Source organism: Cebus imitator, unplaced genomic scaffold (assembly GCF_001604975.1).
Source record: "Cebus imitator isolate Cc_AM_T3 unplaced genomic scaffold, Cebus_imitator-1.0 Scaffold172, whole genome shotgun sequence".
In the NCBI taxonomy this organism is placed as follows: Eukaryota; Metazoa; Chordata; class Mammalia; order Primates; family Cebidae; genus Cebus; species Cebus imitator.
In genome coordinates, this window is record NW_016107487.1 from 2608306 (window position 1) to 2628646 (window position 20341).

Below are 20341 nucleotides of genomic sequence, written 5' to 3' on the forward strand. Positions count from 1 at the left end.
AGCGCTCTGGGTTTCAGGAGGGGCAGGGACATGGAGACAAGAGCTTGAATTCTTATTTTAAACCCATCTTAAATAATTTGCTCTCAGGTTGGAAATTTTCCATTGAAGTTTCTGTTTACAGAAATACCATCTGAGACTTGACTAAATATTTACCCCTTTTACTCTGAGAGATGGACTTTGTTTCTCTTATGCCCACACCCCTTAAAATTGTGTCTGTCACAGCTATTGAATTGAACATTTTCTTTTACCAAGTATTTAAACAAATACTTACTTGCATTTTCACACTTTCATTTTAAGCTCTCTTGGTGGATTTGTGAGTGGGATTTTCCTTCCTTAGTCTCCATTTTATAAATTTCATGCAACTTTTTCTTTTATAATTACATGTATGTATAATATATTGAAATATGACTATTGAAGAGGATTAATCCTAAGGAAATCACATAGCAATCTTAGATAGACATGTTTTCGGTGGATAAGGATTTGTCCGTCTATACCTTTCATATAAGTGATCTCAGAAGGCTGCTTTCCTACCCCGGAAATGTGGATAGGATGTCCATTATATTCTCATTTTTAGGAAACATTGTTTTCAATCTCATCCTCCTTGGAGGGGTTATAATAATAATGGCCAACATTTATTGAGCATCTGTCTCTATGCCAAGCGCTGTGCCAAGCATTTTTATGTGTGTTAATGAAGAAAGTACTAATGTTCTTTCATCATAGACACATGGAAACTGAGGCATAGCGAGAAGTGCCCAGCGTCCCATTTGTGCTAAGGTGGCAGATCGTGAGCTCTCCAGCTGCCTGTACTGTGACCCCACAGCACAGCTAGGGCCAGAGTCAGGAAACACCAGTCACTCACATAGGGAAGGGAACCTGAGAACCCTCTTTGTGGACTCAACTTTCCAGGCTTCTGTCCCTGCTGCAGAACCCCCAGGCATCAGAGAGGGATCCCCTTTTCAGGAGCTTCCAAGTCACAGGCTTTTATGGGGCGTTTCTTGGTTGTGTTTCTGTTTCCCATCCCGAGCGTGTGTGGAATAGTACGAGAGCCTACCAGGGCTGGAGCGTGTTATTAGAAAGAGCATGCTTGACTGCTCCCGGGCAGCCACCTGCCCTTTTTCCCTTGGAAAGTGGACCTATGGCCACCGCACAAAAACACTTCCTAATACCAGGCTGCTGGTGACTACATTTTGTGGTTTCTTTGTTAGTTGGTATTTATAGTTCAGATCTCATCACTCTGCCAAGTGCAATAAACATTTGGTTTTTACTGGAATACGACTTTTATTATTGTTATTATTTTCCTTTTAAATGTCTCAAAAGTGACCAGCTTGTGTGAGTGGAATCAGAAACTATAAATAGTCTAAATGCCAAGTCAATGTGCTTTGTAGATTACTGTACAGTTAGAAAACAGGCTCTTATTTATTACTGCTTATATTTATGCGATGGAAGTTAGGTAACAAACCCCCCCACACCCCACAGGCCAGCTTAGGTGTTGATGATGCTTAAATGGTAAAATCTGTGAGAGGTATTCAACAATGTCCTGTATTTGTACTGCCTACAACATGAATAATACATGTGTGACACAAATAGGCCAGTGATTTTTATGACAGATTAATTTCCTTTACCTAAGTTCCTGGGAAATATAGCTGAACAATTGCAGAGAATGAAAACAAACATTGGCGTCTTACAAACACCTGCTTTGATTATTTGGTCTAATTAGGTTAAATTTAACTATTTCCATTTGAACAAATTGAAAACAATTCTTATCTGTTCCTGGGTCATGGGCTTTATCAGTGTTGGGTGCAGATGTGTTTAATATGACACAGTTGGTGCTATTCTCTCAGCTCCGGGTGGGAAATAAAAAGGAATTAAGAACATATTTTTAGAGTATTCTGGGGACTTTGTATTTCTGGGCCTACAGCTATGAAATTTCAAGGAAGGAAAAAAAACAGGCTTTGTTGTCAATAAATTAGTTGGTTTTCTCCAAAACACTGGAACTGTCATCTGAACTGCTGCTTGTGCCAAAATTATCTTTCCCAGGGAACAGTGAGCTTCTAAAATAAGCAGATGATTCCTAGCTGTCTTTCAGAAGTCAGAATAATATAGGGTATGTTATTAGATTGCTAGGCTAACATGGTGTTTACTCTTTGTTAATTCCAAACCTCATGCTGAGTACAGAGGCCTACAATTTTTTAGAACTTTAGCTCAGAAATCATAGCAATTTAAGTGACTTACCCAAGGTTACACAGCTGGTTAGTGAAAAGGTCGAACTTTCCTGACTCCTTATTCGCTGTCCATTTCTGTGACCAAAGTTAAGGGCCTCATATAATGTGAGAGTTGTATCTCTGAAAGAACTATGTCATGAAACTTTCTACCCACGTTTTCATCCCAGGAATGAAACACTGTTCTAGTGAGCGACTAGGGTCTCAGAACATCTATGATTTCTTATTTTTTATTTTATTTTATTTTTTCAGCTTTATCACCCAGGCTGGGGTACAATGGCACAGTGGTGGCTCACTGCAGCCTCAACCTCATGGGCCCAAGCAATCCTCCCGCCTCAGCCTCCCAAGTAGCTGGGAGCGTAGGCACATGCCACCATGCCCACTTAGTGGTTTTTGTGTTTTTAATTTTTAATTTTGTAGAGAGAGATCTCCCTTTGTTGTCCAGCCTCGTCTCAAACTCCTGGGCTTAAGCAACCCTCCTGCCTTGGCCTCCCAAAGTGCTGGGATTACAGGATTACCATGTCCAGCCACATCTGTGGTTTCAGTATTCTGTGTTCCTGCCTTTCCCAACTCCAGCCCCTCATTACAGATAATCTGTAAGTAGTTGCCCATGTCAGTTAAATGTTTATGCAAGTAGTTTTTGAAAGCCTGTTTAATATAGTTTATGTAAATGGAATCAGCTTTGTGGCCTTTCATGTGTGGATTCTTTCACTTAACATGTTTTCAAGGTTCATCAGTGTTGTTCATTTCATTCTTTTTTATGGCTGAATAATATTCCAGTATATAGATATCACATTTTGTTTATCCATTCAGCAGTTTGATGGACATTTGGGTTGTTTTCACTTTTGGGTTGTTACGAATATTGCTGCTGTAAACATTCATGGGCAAGTTTTTGCCAGGCACAGTGTTTTCAATTCTCTTGGGTATTTACCTAGAAGTGGAATGTCTGGGTTGTATGCCAACTCTAAGTTTAACTTTTTGAAGAATTGCTAATTTGTTTCCAAAGAGTCTGCAACCATCGTTTTACCGGGGGTGTATGAAGTTTCCAGTTTCTCCACATCCTCACCAACTCTATTGTCCATCTGTTTTATTAATAGTCTTCCTAGTTGTGGGATCTCACTGTGCTTTTGATTTGCGTTTCCCTAATGACAAATGAGCTTGAGCCTATCTTCTAGTGCTAGTTGGCCATTTGTGTATCTTCAAAGAAAAGTATCTTCAGATGCTTTGCGCATTTTTAAGTGAGTTATTTGTCTTTGCATTCTCAAGTTGTAAGGGTTCTTTTTATGTTCAAGATATTTATCCCTTATAAGATATACAATTTGTAAATATTTTCTCCCTTTCTGTGGATTTTTACTTTCTCAATAATGTTATTCGATGGACAAAAGTTTTTAGTTTTGAAGTCCATTGTATCTATTTTTTTTTCTATTGTTGCTTGTGCTTTTGATTTCATGTCTAAAACTATTCCCTAATCCAAAGTCACAAATATTTGTACTCTTGTTTTCCTGTAGAAGTTTTATAGCTTTAGCTCATAGATTTATGGTCGATGTTGAGTTACTTTTTATATTGGGTGTGAGGTACAGATCCAACCTCATTCCTTTGCGTATGTGACTATCCGTTTATACCAGCACTGTATTTCAAAAGACTATCCTTTCCCCTATTGAGTTGTTTTGGCACCCTTGTCAAAAAGTCAGTTGACCATAAATTAGGGGTTTATTTCTGGATTCTTAATTCTATTCCATTGATCTATGTATCTGTCCCCATGCCAGGAGCACACTATCTTGATTACCATTACTTCATAGTAACTTGAAATCAGGGTGTGCGAGTCCTCTTTCTTCTTTTTAAACATTGCTTTGCCAATTCTGTGTTCCTTGCATTTTCATGTGAATTTTGGGATCATCTTGTTTTGCAAAAAATAAAAATAAAAAATAAAAAGTGGGGGGGGGGGCAGGGGGTAAGTGGGGAAGGAGGAAAGAAAAAGCCAGCTGGAATTTTGATAGGGGTTGCATTAAATCTGTATCGGCATCATAACAATATGATGTCTTCAAACCCACAAATACAGGATGTCTTTCCATTTATTTAGGTCTCTTTATTTCGGTGGTGTTTTATAGTTTTCAGTGCACATACACATCTTGCACATCTTTCATTAGATAATTTGTTCCTATTCTTTTTAATACTGTTGTAAATAGAATTATTTTCTTAATTTCATTTTTGGATTATTCGTTGCTACTGTATAGAACTACAGTGGATACTTGTATTTTGATCTTTTTTCCTGCAACATTACTGAACTTATTTATTAGCTCTAATAGGTTTTATTGTGGACTCCTTTGAATTTTCTTTATACAAGATTATGTTATTTGTGATAAAGATAGTTGTTACTTCTTTCTTTCCAATCTAATGTTTTTTATTTATTTTTCTTGACGAATTGATGTAGCTAGAACCTCCAGTACAATGTTGAATAGAAGTGGCAAGAGCAGACATCTTGTCTCATTCCTGATCCTAGGGGGGTCTTAAAGCAGTCACTCTTTCACCATTAAGTATGGTGTTAGCTCTGGGTTTTTTTATAGATGCCCTTTGTCAGGTTGAAGAAGTTTTTTTGAGAATGTTGAATTTTGGCAAACAACTTTGCTTTCCCTGTTGAGATGATGTTGTAATTTTATCCTTCATTCTGTCAATATGGTGTGAATTGTGACATTTTCTTGCTAAGTAGTATTCCATTGTGTGTATGGCTTGTTTATACTAATTAACCAGTTGATGGTCATTTGGGTTGTTTCCACTTTTTGGAGATCGTGAATAATGCTGCTCTGAACATTCACATAGAAGTGTTTAGTCATATGTTTTCATTTCTCTTGGGTAAAAACCTAGGAAAAGGATTACTGGATCATATGATAAGGATTGTTTAATGTTAGAAGAAACTACCAAAATGTTTACCACTTTGCCTTCCCACTTTGCATTCATGAGAAGTCCAGTTACTCTAATTCTCACCAAGATGTGGTATTATTCCTCTTACTAATTTTAACCATTCCAGTGTGTATAGCGGTGTCTCATTGTTCTGTTGGTTGCATTTCCCTAACGGCTGATTATGTTGAGCATCTTGTCATGTGTTATATCTGACTATGTATGTCTTTTTTGGTAAAGTGCCTGTTCACATCTTTTATACGTTGCTTTTTAATTTCTAGTTGTTTGTCTTACTGGGTTGTAAGAGTTTGTTTTTCTAAATACAAGTCCTTTATACAGATAAATGTTTTGTACATAGTTTTTACCTATGTCTATGGCTTCACTTTTTATTTTCTTAACAGTGTCTTTTGAAGAGAAGACATTTTTAATTTTGATAAGGTCTAGTTTATTCATTTTTTGTGTCTTGTGCCCTAGTTAAGAAATCCTTGCCTATTCCAATGTCACAAAGATGTTCTCTCATTTTTCTTCTATCATTTTTCTTCTAAAGTGTTGTAGTTTTGCATTTAACATTTAGGTCTGTAATCTATCTCAAGTTAACTTGCCTGTGTATCATGAGATATGGTTGGCATTCTTTTTTTATTTTTTGCTTATGGATATCCAGTGTTTCAGCACCATTTTTGTCTGTTCGTTTCTAGAGGACAGGATCTTATACTGTCTCCCATGCTGGAGTGCATTGGCACCATCATGGCTCACTGCAGCCTCAAACTCCTGGGCTTAGGAAATCCTCCAACCTCAGCTCCCAAGTAACTGGGACTACAGGCACATGCCACCATGCCCTAATTTTTAAATTTCTTGTAGACACAAGGTCTCGCTTTGTTGCCCATAGCTGGTTTTGAACTTCAGGGCTCAAGCAGTACTCCTGCCTTGGTCTCCCACTGCGCCCAGCCCAAATACCATTATTGCTTTAAATATTTCCTCCGTCCCTTCGCCTTTTTCCTTTCTTTCTGTGATCCCATTCACATGTAAATTAAGTCACTTGAAGTACCATACATCACTGACGCTCATTTTTTTAATCTGTTTTATTTTTAATAGCTTCAATTTTTGTGTCTCTAAATTCACAAACTTTTTCTTTTGCAGTGTACAATCTGCTACTATTTTCTTTTTAAAAAGTGAGACAGGGTCTCACTATGTTGCACAGGTGGTCTTGAACTCTTAGGTTTAAGCAATCCTCCTGCCTCGGCTTCCCAAGGCACTGGAATTACAGATGTGAGCCACCATGCCCAGCCTTTGCTATTATTTTCATCTAGTGATTTTTTTTTAAATTTTAGATACTATATTGTTCATTTCTGGAAGTTTCATTTGTGTCCTTTTTATATCTTCTATATCTCCTTTTATCATGTTTAGTCTTCCTCTAGATTCTTGACCATATGTAGCATGTATACATAACAGTTTTTATGTTCTTGTTTCCAATGTCTTTATTGCTGTCATCTTAGGATATTTTTTAATTAATTTTTCCTCCTGGTTATACGTTATATTTTCCCACTTCTTTGCATGCTTATAACTTTTTATTAGTTGCCAGACAATGTTCATTTTATGTTGTTGGGTGTTGGATTTTGTTTTATTCTTTAGAGTGTTAGCTTTCATTTTAGCGCACAGTTGAGTTACTTAGGATTGGTTGGATTCTTCCAAGACTTGCTTTTAAGCTTAGTTCTGGTGGGTTCAATCCAAAGAGGAACCTTTAGTGTAGGGCAAATGGAGCTCCTCTATTCTAAGTTCCTACATGATGTCCCATGTGTTACAAGGTCTCTACTCTGGGTGGGAGAACACAAAACTGTTGTGAGCCTACGTGAGCTCCAGGAATTGTCCAGCTCACTGCTTTCTTGCAGTTCTTAAGCCTCTTAGAGTTTCACCCCATGCATGTGCAAATCAGTGTTCATCTGAAAGATTGAAGGATCCCTTGGTCCACAGATCTCCAGAGCTCTCTCACTGTACAGATTTGCCAACTCCAGTATTGTGCCCCACAAATTCCAGCTTCCTGAGTCTTCCCAAACTCTGATCTCTCATCTTTTCAACTGAGCAAGACCTCTGGGAAGGGTTCCTCTTCTCTGTACTGGGGCTTAGAAATTCCCTCTTGGCAGTAAGCTCAGGCAATTGTAAAGCTTCCCTTATTATTGTCTTCTTGTTGAGTCTTGCACTGCTCATATCCAAGGATTAAAAACAATAATTTCATACATTTTGTTCCATTTTCTAATTGTTTATGGTAGAAGGACAGTTCCTGTAATGGTTAATCTTTCATAGGCAGAAGCAAAAATCACGTCCATCACCTTGTCTTGAGGCCTCTTGGTTACTCAACTGTGAAATGGGCATAATACCCTCAGAGGATTGGGGTAAGTGTCATAAAAATTGTGAAAAGTCACAGTACAAGAAAAAGCCAACATTGGGAGAACAGCAGCTATCAAGAGATAAAACTGATAGCAAGAACAAAAAAATGAATGGCCATCACATCCAGGGTAGAAGCAGCTGGGTCCTTACTCCCAGGCTCATTTCCACTGCTTACCTGACAGAACTAACCTAACTCGTCTCTCCCTGTTGGGGCTGGACTTCACATTAAAATTGGAGCACTCCTAGTACAACCAGATTTTGTTGGATTTTGCTGGCAGCTGTGTACTGCACCTTGCAACATCACTGGTTTGATCTACAATTCATTGGTGTCAGAAACCTTTCAGTCTTAGACTCTGCAGACCCTCAACCCGAGGGGCACTCCCAGAACTAAATTTTAGCACTAGCAAGGGACTGAAATGGGTGTCCTAGTCTCTCTTATTACAGGTGAGGCAACAGAGGTAAGCCCATTATGTAAAGGAATCTTCCCAGTTAGCAACTGACTCCCAAGCTGGTTTGACAGTATCCCATGGACTAAGTGTGGAAGAGAAGCCTTGTCCTTTGTGAGTAAAAGTTTAAATTAAACAGGGTCATGGTGGGCAAATTTCTGATTCCCAATCCTGTCCTTCAGACCAGTTCACCAAAAGAACCAGAAGTAGGCCAGGTGCAGTGCCTCTAGTCTAGTACCAACACTTTGGGAGGCCAAGGCAGGTAAACTGCTTGAGCCCAGGAGTTCGAGGCCAGCCTGGGCAACGTGGCAAAACCCCATCTCTACAGAAAATACAAAAAATTGGCCAGGCATGGTGGCTCGTGCCTGTAGTCCCAGTTCCCTGTGACTGAGGCTGAGTTGGGAGAATCACCTCCCAGGCTTACTTCCATTGCTTTCTGAGCCTGGGAAGGCTGCAGTGAGCTGCGATCACACCACTGCACTCCAGCCTGGATAACAAGAATAAGACTCTGTCTCAAAAAACGAAAGAGAGAGAGAGGGAGGGAGGAAGGGAAAGGAAAGGAGAAAGGAAAGGGGAAAGGAAACCAGAAATAGTGTATGCTTAGAAATAACTGTGTTTGTGTCTTTGGGTTGTCACGTGTTTATCCACAGTAGTTCTGGACTTCCTCCCTGTGTTGGGCAAAGACTGAAATGAGATGGTGGGTGGAGGCACAAGTGAAAGCTGTGGGTCCCACCCAGGCCCTGATGAGCTCATCTTTAACCTACCCAGACCCTTTGAGCTATTCTTTCCTTGCTGTCTCCCAAGCCAGAGAGACTGTGTTTTGATTTTGTGGGCTGCCGGGATAGTCTTCAGGGTATCCTCAGAAGCACATCCTCCTTCCACAGCAGCTGATGGGGAGTCAGTCCTACACTTGAAAAATACATGCCTTTGAGAATATGCTGGGACACGGGAAAGAAGGAATGTTTTCCACGGTGTATGTGTAATGGGGGCCACACCTGTGTAAGCAGAGATGATGGGGTTCAGAGAACCAGAAACAAACCAAGGCAAGAAATAAACAACCAGTACTAGTTCAGGGTGAGACAAAGTTAGTTTCTAAATCCCTCTACCAGGTCATTCAACATGTTTGTAACTGGAAGAGCCCCTGGGGTCAGGATTACAGTTTACTGGGAGGGGCAAGGATTAAATAGAAGAGTGGAATTTCCCTTTGATAAGGAGAAGCCAAGATTTATTAAATCAGTTTGTTTCGTTGTTATTGTTGTTCCTATGGTTTCCTTTTCTCTAGAAATAAAATTTTTTTAACTGAGAAATTGCGTAACAGGACATCAACGTTCAGAGTGTACAAATTACCATCTGTGATTATTTTTAGAACCAGTTTATCCCCATTTCAGATCAAAACTTTTGTTGGATCTGATTACAAGCTCTGACCAATGCTATAATTCTTTGAAGTAGAAAAAGCAAAAGTAGGCCGTCTGTGACATTGAAAGTGAAGTCCAGGCCAGGCGCGGTGGCTCTGCCTTTAACCCCAGCACTTTGGGAGGCTGAGGCGGGCAGATCGCTTGAGGTCAGGAGTTCGAGACCAGCCTGGCCAACATGGCGAAACCCTGTCTCTACTAAAAATACAAAAACTGGCTGGGCTTGGTGGTTGGTGCCTGTAATCCCAGCTACTCGGGAGGCCGAGGCAGGAGAATCATTTGGAGGCAGGAGAATAACTTGCACCCAGGAGGCGGAGATTGCAGTGAGCCAAGATTGCACCATTGCACTCCAGCCTGGGCAGCAGAGTGAGACTCTGTCTCAAAAAAAAAAAAAAGAAAGCAAGTGAAGTCTGCTCTGTGTTTTTTCATCTCCTACTTATTTAAGGACGGCAGAGATGCTGGGAGAGAAAGGGGAGGATAGAGAAAACTTCAGAATGATTATGTATGCGAAGGAGAAATTAATTCATTTGATCATTCATTCATTCATTCATTCCTTTGAGGCAGAAGGAACAGCATGTGCAGGTTCAGACAGAATGAGGCATCTTCTTCTGAGACTCGGTGGCAGATGACCTTCCACAGTGGCATGACCAGTATCACTGCCATTTGCACAGTATTTCCATGAGTGACATTTTATACTAGTGAAACCATTCTTTTTTTTGGGTTGGTGTTTTCAGTCCTGAAGAGGATCCTTCTGCCTTCATGGATACTGACTGCTGCTTCTAAGTAGAGCAAGTTGTGTATGACTACCGGGGCTTTTGCCTCCCCCATAGCCATCTTTGCTGGGGCCAAGAAAATGTTGGCATTTTCTTGACAAATGGGCCTTGCATTTTCTTTTTCTTGCCCTTTTTATTTTGGAACAGGATGATCAGGCTATCTTGATGAGTGACATAAGAGTGAAGGCCAGGAACTGTATAATATGCAGGAACTCATTGGTTGAGCACTAGATGAAGGGGTTGACTTATGATGAAGGGCTATGATGGACAAAAACAAATACCATTAAACGCTAGAATTAAACATTCAGCATGGCAGGATGTTTACACTTTGGAAAGCACGGAGGATCTCAGAGGGTCTGAGGTGGAGGTGCAGTCCCTGCATCAGCAGCATCAGCATTACCTGGGAATTTATTAGGAAATGTAACTTTTGGTGGGGGGGCCCTGCCCAGACTTAATGAATTAGTAACTCGGGGTGAGCAACTAAAGTTTGAGAACCGCTGGTCTGAGGTAACAGTACAGCAGCCTTACATGGAGCATTGATCGCTGATGGGAATGCCGGGTGAAACTGCCTGCTCTAATCATCATTCCTCCCTTCCTCCACCAAAGTTAAATTCACCTAAATTAAATGCTGTTATGGTGTAACTCCACTGTATCCATAGTTATGTGGTAATGATATTATCCACTTTTTTTTTCAGAATGCTCTTGTATTAACATGCACCTTTTAAAAATTATATTGATTTTTTTTTTTAATTTAACAAACCGATATGAATAGCTCAGAAGATCAAAGGCAAATGGCCCACAGGCCTTCCCTTTGGGGCTATGCTTCTCCTCTAGGGAGGAGACGGACTTCCCTAAATAATAGAACAGGACCTGCTAAGAATGATGCCATCCTGCTCAAGGTCTGCTCTACTGTGAAATCCTCTTTGAGCAACCTGTCCAAATTAGCACTCTCCCTTAGTTAGGGAGTGGCAGTTTTGAGATCTAAAGTTAACTTTCCCAGTCACTGCTCAGGCTGCAGACATTACACTGGAATTTCCGACCTACCAAAGAACTAAAAACTGCTAAGATAACACATCTGATATTACCAGAGGGAATTGCGTGAATGGGCCACCATACTCCGTACAAGACACTCTGCCCAGTGTCATGAAGGACTCTGCAAAGTTCCTGCGGTTTCTTCCTGAGAACAGAGGTTCCTAATAGTCATGCTATCCAAACAGACCAGCCTCAAGAAGCTTTGATCGACTTCTCCAAAGCTGTAGTTCACTAGTGCTGCTCCCTGGTGATTTCACCAGCCCATGGCACAAGGAAACTATAGCAAAATGATACTATAGCAAATTTGTCTTTTTCTTCTTAGTTTTTAGTTTTTAGAGATAGAGTCTCATTATGTGAGACTTCAGCCCGGGGTGAAGTGCAGTGGCTATTCACAGGCATGCTCACAGCACACTGTAGCTTCAAGCTCCTGGACTCAGGCAGTCCTCCTGCCTCAGCCTCCCAACTAGCTGGAACTACAGGTGCACCCCATCATGCCTGGCCACAATTTTTCTTAAAAACAAATTTCTTTTTTTTTTTTTTTGTGAGATGGAGTCTCAGTCTGTCGCCCATGGTAGAGTGCAGTGGCACCATCTCGGCTCACTGCAACCTCCGCCTCCCAGGTTCAAGCAATTCTACCTCAGCATCCCGAGTAGCTGGGATTACAGGTGCCTGACACCACATCCAGCTAATTTTTGCATTTTAGTAGAGACAGTGTTTCACCACGTTGGCCAGGCTAGCCTCGAACACCGGACCTCAGGCGATCCACCCACTTCGGCCTCCCAAAGTACTGGGATTACAGGCGTGAGCCACTACGCCCAGCCACAAATTTCTTTTATGATGACACTATGGTTTTTTTCCCTTTTGCGGGGGGTAAGAGGCTTTCTTTCATGAAGTGATAATACATGGTAGGTTTTTAACATCCTTTGCAAAATAAAAAGCTGGCAACTTATACCAGTCTGCCACGTTGTGACATTTCATTAGTAATTAACTTCTCCAGGGAACCAGGACATAGCACAGTAGGAGGTATTGTCCTTCCATGTGAATCCAGCCATTCAGCCATTCCCTTGAAGGCCAGAAATATACTTGCTCCGAAGAATGAAAAAAAAAAGTTAATTCCAAAAATGAAATCAAATTGGATGCAAGAATCAGTCACACATACTTAAGAGGTTGAGAAGACTTCACTGGTGGGAAAGTGCAAAGACTTTCCAAACAAGGAGGGTGGAAAAAAGCCCTAGCCAGTAAGTTAGAAAAAAATCATCCTAACTTCCAAAAACTACAATGGAGCCATTAAAGCAGGGACTTGATTCTTTCACTCAAGCATTTGCCTTTCCAACAAAGAAGAAATCCAGAGCAATCAAAGTTGAGATTGTGAGTAGAAAAGTTAAGGTTTCAGATGGGTGTGGTGGCATGCACCTGTAGTCCCAGCTACTCAGGAGGCTGACATCGGAGGATCACTTGAGCCTAGGAGTTCCAGACCAGCTTGACCAGCTTGTGATAAATCGTCTCTTTTCTTTCTCTCTCTTTTTTTTTTTTAAGACAGAGTCTCACTCTGTTGCCCAGGCCGAAGTGCAGTGGCATAATCTCGGCTCACTGCAACCCTCCCCTCCCGGGTTGGTTCAACTGATTCTCCTGCCTCAGCCTCCTGAGTAGCTGGGACTACAGGCACGTGCCGCCACTCCCAGCTAATTTTGTGTATTTTCAGTAGAGATGGGGTTTCACCATGTTAGCCAGGATGGTCTCTATCTTCTGACCTTGTGATCCGCCCACCTCGGCCTCTCAAAGTGCTGGGATTACAAGCGTGAGGCACCGCGCCTGGCCCTCTCTTTTTTTAAAAAAAAAAAAAAAAAGAAAAAAGAAAAGGCAAAGAAGGTTTAAAAATTACAATCTGCTAAAGAAGAAGGCTGCTGAATTTCAGACTGAGGATCTAATTTCAGTTATTTGTGTCCAGCAAATGAAGGGCACTCATAGAAATCAAAGTAAGTACCACATGTTCATCTAGACTGTTTGTGATAACACAAATGTTGTACCAGGGAAAAATCCCACTTGTGAAAGTCCTTTGACAAACTCTACCTACAGCTGGGAAACAGACTCCACCACTAAAATGGTAGCCGTCGATCCCTACTATACCTAGGTCACTTTAAAACTAGACTGCCAGGTCTCACCCAGCGATGTGGTCAAGTGCCCCTGACCTAAGTATTTTTCTAAAGCTCTCAGATGAATGTAATGTGCTTCCTAGGCTGAGAACCACTGTGCAGGAGAAAGGCGGCACTTCTTTGTTAGTCACTGTAGTAGCTTATGCTGAAGTATTGGACATTTCTGCCTCCAACCTCCTGTTCTCCTTAGAGATCCTCTCACTCTGGGTGCTAAGATAGAATAGAGGAATGTGGTTCCTGTGGTCCCCACCCAAATGGGAGCTCCACAAGATCAAAGCCGGTCTTTCTAATTCACTTCTACATCTGAGACCTAGAACAGAATCTGCACATAGCAAGCCAAGGTTTACATTGCTGAAGGTCTGGCTAGCTGGCTGGCCTGCCTGCCAGGAACATTTATAGTGCTTATTCATGCTTTTGAATTCTTGGTTATTTTCTCTCCTTTGGTGTTTTTATTTGAAAGACAAATAGGGGCATGGTGAATTTTCTAGTTCTTCACTACTGTGAAGTCCTGCGCTGCAGTCAGTTGTGCTCTGCTTAGAACTCCAGCGCCCTACCCACCGATAAACCCTGCCAGCCCACGTGGAAGTTGGCTCTGAGGAGTCTGGTTCTCAGCTGGGGTGCAGAGCAGAATTACCTGCCAGCTCTTAAGATTACAGCTGTCTGCGCCCAACTTGAAACCAACCGAATCAAAATCTACAAGAGTGGAATTCAGGCATGTGAGGTTTAATAACCTTAGTCATTACCTTCACTTGAGGGCAGTGGTTTTTATAATACCTAGATCAGCAGCAGCAGCTTCACCTGTGAGCTTGTTGAAAATACAAATCATCAGCCTCTACCCAGGACCTCTAGAATCAGAAACTCTGGGTTGAGACCTCGGCAGCAGTCCGTGGTTTCACAAGCCCTCCAGAGCCTTCTGATGCACACTCAAGTTTAAGACCTCAGCTTCAGGGCACCTCCCTGAGTCAGAGTTGGTGCACAAACAATATTTTTTCCAAGCAGCAGTTTGGAGAAAGTGCCTAAATGAATATCACTTGATAATTTTCTCCCTTTTGGCTAGAGACCTAACCTGTCTTGCTGCTGCTCTGTTGAGACATTAATTCGGCAAACTTATTTAAAGGTCTCTCGGTGTCTATTCTCTCCTAACTCTCCCTGGCACATTTGCCCTCTCCTCTTCTCTCCCAGCGAGGCCTTAAATTGTGTCCCCTCTTAAAAGCCCTTTTTCAGTTTTTTCCAGTAGAAAATCAATGCCATCACATTCAATTTGGTCTTTGATACGGCTTTAGTATGTATTCTCTTTACCTACCATTTCCTTAGTGACCTTGAGCAAGTAACTTAACCTCTCTGTTTCCTCATCTGTAAAATGGGAATAATAATAGAGCCTACCTCATTAATGAGTTAGTACTTGTCTAGGTGCATAGAATAATATCAACAAGTGTCAGTTCTAAAAGTAATTTTTGGCCGGGCGAGGTGGCTCACACCTGTAATCTCAACATTTTGGGAGGCCAAGGTGGGTGGATCATCTGAGGTCAGGAGTTGGAGACCAGCCTGGCCAACATGGTGAAACCCTGTCTGTACTAAAAAAAAATACAAAACTAAATTAGCCGGGCATGGTGGTGGACACCTGTAATCTCAGCTACTCGGGAGGCTGAGGCAGGAGAATTGCTTGAACCTGGGAGCCAGAGGTTGCAGTGAGCCGAGATGGTGCCACTGCACTCCAGCCTGGGCGACAGAGACTCCATCTCAAAAGTAATTTTTATTTATAGCACTAAATCATGAATATGTAATATTTTATAATTACAGAATAGTACATGACACCTAAATACTCAACAAATGTTAGCTTTTTTTGGAGACAGTTTTGCTCTTGTTGCCTAGGCTATAGTGCAATGGCATGATCTCGGCTCAACTCAACCTCCGCCTCCTGAGTTCAAGCAATTCTCCTGCCTCAGCCTCCTGAGTAGCTGGGATTACAGGCATGCAACACCACAACTGGCTAATTTTTGTATTTTTAGTAGAGACAGGGTTTAGCCATGTTGGTCAGGCTGGTCTCAAACTCCTGACCTTAGGTGGTTCGCCCACCTTGGCCTCCCAAAGTGCTGGGATTACAGGCGTGAGCCGCTGCGGCCAGCCCAAATATCAGCTTTTATTAGTAAAAATTTTAGGGCACTAAACATTTTGTGATGTTTGTAGTTTTTGTTTTTTGAGACAGTCTTGTTCTTCGCTCGGGCTAGAGTGCAAAGGCGTGATCTCGGCTCACTGCAAACTCTACCTCTCAGGTTCAGTGATTGTCCTGCCTCAGCCTCCTGAGTAGCTGGGATTACAGGCACCTGTCATCATGCCTGCCTAATTTTTTTATTTTTTTAGTAGAGACAGGGTTTCACCATGTTGTCCAGGTTGATCTCAAGCTCCCAACCTCAGGTGATCCACCCACCTCGGCCCCCCAAAGTGCTAGGATTACAGACATGAGCCACTGCACCCAGCCATATTTTTATAGTTATTGTGTACTTGTTCTTTGTCCTCCCATTGGTCTTAAAGCTCTTTGAGGCCAGACGCAGTGGCTCACACCTATAATCCCAGCACTTTGGGAGGCTGAGGCGGGTGGATCGCCCGAGATCAGGAGTTTGACACCAGCCTGACCAACAAGGAGAAACCCCATCTCTACTAAAAATACAAAATTAGCCAGGCGTAGTGGCGCATGCCTGTAATCCCAGCTACTTGGGAGGCTGAGGCAGGACAATTGCTTGAACCCAGGAGGTGGAGGTTGAGGTGAGCCTGAGCAGCAAGACTAAACCTCTGTCTCAAAAAAAAAAAAATGCTCTTTAAAACAGACCTTTGTCTTTCTCAGCTCTGTATCTCTGTATCTCCCAGAGTATCTAATACAGTTAGGCATCCTTTATCCAAAATGCTTGGGACCAGACATATTTCAGATTGCAGGTTTGGTTTGTTTTTTGGATTTTGGAATCTTTGCATATATAATGAGATATCTTGGGGATGAAAACAAAGTCTAAATACAAAATTCATTTATGTTTCATACATACCTTATACCCATAACCAGAAGGTGATTTTATTTTTTCCTTGGGGTCACTGAATATATTGCATGTGTATTGACTGCATTAGTTCAAGTGTGGAATTTTCCACTTGTGGCATCATTTCAACACTTAAAAGAGTTTCTGATTTTAGAGCATTTTAGATTTCAGATTTTCAGGTTAGGGATGCTCAACCTGTATATGCTTAGTAAATTCTTACGGAGTTAATACTCAAGTCACAGGCAGTGTAGGTCAAGAAGTCCCAAAGGAACATCTCCCTTCATTCCCTTCATCAGCATGCTTGCTCCCCATCTCCTCCTTCTTTGGGGTAGTGCCTTCATTCCCTGGCTTCCTAGTGACATCATCCCTTCTTAAGGCCCCAGACCAGGCAAATGGATCTAGGTATGCAGCTCTCAAGTCCAGCAGACTACACTTAGCCTGGACTGTATCTCTTTCAGATAACAGGTTCCTTTAAAAATTATCCAGAATGGCCCAGATAGTTCTTCCTGTTTTTAATTACAATTTTAAGAGCAGATTTCTGAGCTGTATTTCTGACTGTGCCAAACAAATGAAATTCCTTTTGATTGTAGTGTTGTCCTCTGGCAGCAGTGGATAGGAAGGACGGGGAAATGGTACCTGGAGATGATAGTACTGTGCTCTTCTTATTGCTAAATTGTTATGAGATTCAGTTTTTAGACATTGAAACAGAGACGACACAGAGGTTGAAGATCCCAACTGCCTGGGGTTTCCCCCACTGCTTTATAAAGATGCCTGCCTGGCCAGGCTCAGTGGCTCACACCTGTAATCCCAGCACTTTGGGAGGCCAAGGCAGGTGGATCATCTGAAGTCAGGAGTTTGAGACCAGCTTGGGCAACATGTTGGAACCCTGTTTCTACTAAAAATACAAAAATTAGCCAGGCGTAGTGGTGCGTGCCTGTATTTCCAGCTACTCTGGAGGCTGAGGCAGGAGAATCACTTGAGCCCGGGAGGCAAAGGTTGCAGTGAGCCAAGATCGTGCCACTGCACTCCAGCCTGGGCGACAGAGGGAGGCTCTGTCTCCAAGAAAATAAAAAAATAAAAAGTTGCCTCCTGGTGAGCTGGGACTTCTGCAACGTCTGAGCTAAGAGTTAGAGGTGTGGCTGCAGCCGCAGATGGTGGCCACTATGGAGTACCATCATGTTGGTGGCCTCTATGGAGTCCCCATTTTGCCCCCTGTGGCAGACTTTGAAACAGTTTGGTATGTTACATAAATCTATACTTTTAATTCTCAAATTGCAAGCCTATGCAAATTTTCAATTTCAAATAAATTTTTCTAAGTGTTACCTTAATGTTTTACATTTGCATTATGTTTATGTTAGTTTTCTAGAAGTCAGCAGAGTTCTCTGAGTTATATGAGATGATGAATGTAAACAGTGTTTTATTAGCTATAAATGTTTATCACTTAAATGCTCTCTGGTAAGCCAATCCAGGATAAACTTGTTAACATCATGAGTACAATTTTCAGTGAGGGTTTATCAGAGAATGCTATGAATATAATATCTAAATTTTGGCAAGGCATATGGGAAGTCTGTCCTAAGTTCTTGTAGATAAAACTTCATGGACAGAATGATACAGTTAAGAGGGTTCATAATTGGGGGATGACTAGAGCCAAAGAGGGCTAGTTAATGAATTGGTAAGAGCCTTGAGGATTTGAGGCAAGGGCCAGCGGGGAGCCTGCTTACCAAAGCCCTCCACCCTCCACCTGGCTCACATTTTTAGTAATTGTTTGATTGTGGGCCTTTAGGCATTCATGTGAATTGAAGTTTGCCAACTACTTTTTATGCGTTTTTGAGATGGGGGTCTCGCTTTGTCACCCAGGCTGGAGTGCAGTGGCAGCATCATGGCTCACTGTATCCTCGACCTCCTGGGCTCCAGTGATTCCCCCGCCCAGCTGATTTTTTCATTTTTTGTAGAAACAGATTCTCACAATGTTTCCCAGGCTGGTCTCAAACTCCTAGGCTCAAGTAATCCTCCCACCTTGAGCCCCCAAAGTGTTGGGATTACAGGCGTGAGCCACCACACCCGGCTGGTTTACCTGATTTCTATTAGATGAAGTACATGTGTGAAGAACTGGGCTCTGGGAGGTACCCAAGACTCCTCCCCTATTCTGCACCCTCATTCCCTAGTCCTGCCATTTTTATCCCTTCAGTATTTTTCTTTCTTTCTTTTTTACCTTTTTAAATGGTCACCTTAGCTTCAGACCTTTAGTATTTCTTAAACCCACCTTCTCCCAATTCCTTCCAAACTTGAGGCTCTCATCATTTCTCTCCTGGACTACGGTGCAGTAGTGTTGTAACTGGTCTCCCTGCCTCTAATATTGCCTTCTCAACAAGAAGAGCACTTTAGTGAAAATGGGCCCCTGACTTTATTGCTTAAAAAAACCCTCAGTGGCATTCCCTTGCATACAGAACTAGCTGCTTCATATTGTCTAGGAGGCTTTCTGTGTTCTAGACACATTTCTTCCCTAGCCTTGTCTCCTGCTCTTTCCCACCTTGAATTTCATGCTCCAGTGTTATGGGATGGCCTGTAGTTCCCCACGTGGTCCATTCTGTTTCATGCCTTCCTTAGCGTTTGCTCAGCTGGTGGCCTTGTCTTTGGTGTTCCTAACACATTATCATCTCTCTTCCTCTTTGAGACTTAGGTTATCATTTAAACCATTATATTGGCATTACCTGTTCATGCGTTTCTCTTTCTCAAACTAAACTGACTATAAACTCCTTAAGGGCAGTGATCTTATTTAGCTCCTAGCACATAGTAAGCAGGTAAAATGTTTTTGGTTTTTTAACTTGTTTAATGAGAAATGAGACTATGAAAAGATCTCAGCAACTGAAAGACAGACCATAAAACTTAACAGGAAGATACAATTTAACAGGGATATGCTTGGGCTTAAAATAAACAAATGAAAACCCATCTCAACCTAAGTACTGAGCACAAAGTGTGAGGAAGATGACTCACACCACCATCAGTAGCCCACGTCAAGAAAGAAAGGCTGTGGTTTCAGTTGACTTTATGCTCCATATGAGTCAACAGTGTGATGCAACTCCAGTTCAGAACAGGGAAAGTAATAGTCTTGCAGGTCAAACCATGCAGGAGAGTTGTGATCCAGCCTGGGGGCCTTTTTTTTTCTTTTTTTTTTTTTTCTGAAATGGATGCACATTACTGCACCTAAGCACGCAGCACCTCCCACTGACCCCTTCCTCCTGCTCAACAATCACCAACCATTTCTGGGTCATCTGAGGGACAGCGACAGGATTATTTCATGTGCGTTACCTGTTGGCCATTTTTTAAGAGAGGGTGTGGCATGTTCAGAGGAAAGCAGCTAGAATAATGAGAGATGGTGACCCCATCATCTGGGGAAGGACGTAGGCCTGTTTCACCTGGAGAAGACAGAGGGGACACAAGAATTGTAATCAAATGCCTAAAGAGTGATCATTGGGAGCCTTGAAATGTAGCATAAGGGCAATGAGTAGAAACACAAGAAGAGCTTTTTGACAATTAGATCTACTAACAATGGAATAAGCTGTCTCATGAGCTCCAAGGTACTATAGGGTTCAACCAAGAGCTTCTGGGAAGAGGTGTTACAGAGGGGAGCTGAGCACCTAAAGGAAGTTTATACTAGATGTGACGAGAGGTCACTGAGTTCATATTTATTGAATGTTGAGGACGGGTGCCGGAAAAGCAACTTCTAATAGTAATGCCTTTGTCCCCCTGTTGGAAAAATGATACATTACCTAAATAGAAATTGTCGTGGACTAGAAGTCTGAACCTTAGTGGGCTAGTCACTGACGACGTTGTTTGAAATGTGCTTATGGAGGACATCTGCCCGTCTCACCCAGTGTCTTCAGTCTTTCATTCTTTCATACCCTTTTGTGGAAAGTTAAAGTGATTAGGCCGGGCGCGGTGGCTCAAGCCTGTAATCCCAGTACTTTGGGAGGCCGAGGCGGGTGGATCACGAGGTCAAGAGATC

The 20341-nt window shown here is 42.0% G+C and overlaps 1 protein-coding gene across 3 annotated transcripts in view; it reads left to right on the top strand.

Annotated features, from left to right (window-relative positions):
* The window catches only part of THADA (THADA armadillo repeat containing), a 365800-nt gene that overhangs the window by 282109 nt on the left and 63350 nt on the right, over positions 1 to 20341 (top strand). The window lies entirely within an intron of this gene.